The following is a 2,346-nucleotide window of genomic DNA, read 5'->3' on the forward strand; positions in this document are numbered from 1 at the left end:
CGAGCAATGGCAGAAATGCTCTTCATGCTAAAGCTGTTACAAGATGTGCGAGATGGAGGCACACAGGGGACTGAATTGATGTGTCGTGTGCTTTAGACTCTGGTTGTTATAACGTGGATAAAGTACTGCACAAAGTAAAAGATGCTGAAAATAGGTCTCTGCTGCAAAGAACTTACAATGTGCCTTTCAAATGGGGAAGGGAGAGACCCATAAAAAACAAGACATATGAGGGATAGGAAGCTGATTTAGACTGAATCACACCGATGGTCTATCTAGCTCAGTACTTCCAACACTGACTGGCAGCAGCTTTCCAGAGTTGCAGACAGGAGACATTCCCAGCTCTACCTGGAGATGCCACTGGGGATTGAATCTGGGACCTTCTGTGTGGAAAGATGCTCTACCCCTGAGATACAGCCCTTTCTTCAATGAATCTGCAAATGGATCTGGAAGATAGCATGACAAAAATATTGAAGGAAGGTACAGAGGGCTGGTGACAGGAACAAGGCCAGACAGATGTCTGGAGGGCATTTGGCTACTGGTCCTGAATTTCCATGCCCCCCCTTTGCATGCTTTTTCCTTTGTTGGGTGAAAGAGGTTGCACAAGGAGTGCTTAATTTCAGAGGGGCCTTCCATTCCACTGCAGTGTTTTTGGTTGAGCTTCTGTTGGATTTTGCTTTTTTCTTTCTGATCTTCTATGCTGTTCATGACATTTAAAGCAGCTTGACAGACTTACATTGGCCAAAGAGAAGGGGATAAAAATGTATTTTAAGGAAAAAAAACTATCAGGAAATCAGAGCGGAAAGGTTTAGGCACATACACACATGCTCCAACGCCACAGAAAGCTTTTTAAGAAATTTGTTCTGAACGGTTCTGTACTCTGTTACAAAAGTGTTTTGTAAATAGCTCTCATTTCTCCTTCAGTTCCAGGAAGGAAACATTTCATAATTAAGACAGAGTACTTGATCTAGCACAGATAGCACTTAAAATTAGGAAGCTACTTGGGGTTTTTGTAATGCAGAACAGTTTGCAGCCAGTTTAGATAGGAGAAATGGCATTGTTTACTGCGGACCTGCTGTCTCCCCACTGCATCGTAAGCTTTCCTGAACATTAAAGATCAGAGTAGGGGACCTCAGGCCTGGAGCCAAAGCGTGGCCCTCACACCCTTGAGTATTTCTGTCTGCCTGAGAAGTGTGCAGCCCAGAAGGAACGTGGCCCTCAGGCTGAAAAATGTTCCCAAGCAGATTAGTTCTCGGACAGGCCTCGTTTGGAGTCCCAGCGCAGTGAGAGCGCTTCAGCATTTGCAAACAACATTCTCAGGCATGTTTGGCAGTTTCTTAGACCTCCGTCACATGCAATCAGCTCTTACTGAACACGAGTGCCAAAGCCAATTAAGTCATGTGAAGGACATCAGAGCTGGAAGGGAAAGGTATCCTTTCCCATCCTTTACAGTCCTCTATGAATTCTTAGGCATGCAGGAGCACTGGGCAAAACCAGGCAGCCATTCTAAGCAATCAAAGCCCACAAATGGAAGCTTATTCCAATGCAGTTTCAAACCTGAGAATAAAGCTGCACTTCCAAATGACAAGCTGCCACCTGGTGGGCATCCCAACAAAAACTACCATAGTCACAGATGCTCCCTCTTCCAGGATCAGCAGTCTTTTAAAAAACGCAAAGCAACCCTGCTAGAATCCAAGGTGGTCCTTCCAGAACCACTTTCACTGCATCTTAAGAGACTGGCAGCTTTGAATTGGGATGACATGAAGTTGCCTTTATACAGACTCAGACCCTTGGGCCATCTGACTCAATGGAATCTACACCAACATTTCCCAACCTGTGGGCACCTGCCAAATGCAAGAAACCAAACACCTTCTTACAAATGGGTAGGGAACCGTTTTCAGCGTGAGGGCCACACGCTCTTCTGGGGCCCACATGCCAGTGGGGGTCCGGGCCAGAATAAGTTGGGCAACGGATGCAACTCTGACCTTTGTAAAGTAGGCAAGAGTCACAAAGACACGTTCCAGGGCAGTTGAGGAGGACACGAAGAAGGGCTAGTGAAAGGCACGGCCTGGGGAAGAGTGCCAAGGGTCAGAGAGACCTAAGGGGCCTGGGGTTCCCCACCCCTTCGACAAGAACCTCTGCCTATCATCATGAAGGTGCAGGCTGCACCTTACTTAGGAAGTACATTTCTAGTCCCTCTTCCATTTGCGGTGGCCTCAGGGCTTTGCAGACAACAGAGACACACCAAGCTATTTGGTGAACCCCAATGACCTCCACGCACCAGGGGAAACTGAAGGGCCGTTGCACACTCCTGCCGGAGCAGCTGTTGCGAAGACATGCTAAGAGGTG

The sequence above is a fragment of the Rhineura floridana genome, chromosome 19, assembly GCF_030035675.1.
Source record: "Rhineura floridana isolate rRhiFlo1 chromosome 19, rRhiFlo1.hap2, whole genome shotgun sequence".
NCBI classification, from domain to species: Eukaryota; Metazoa; Chordata; class Lepidosauria; order Squamata; family Rhineuridae; genus Rhineura; species Rhineura floridana.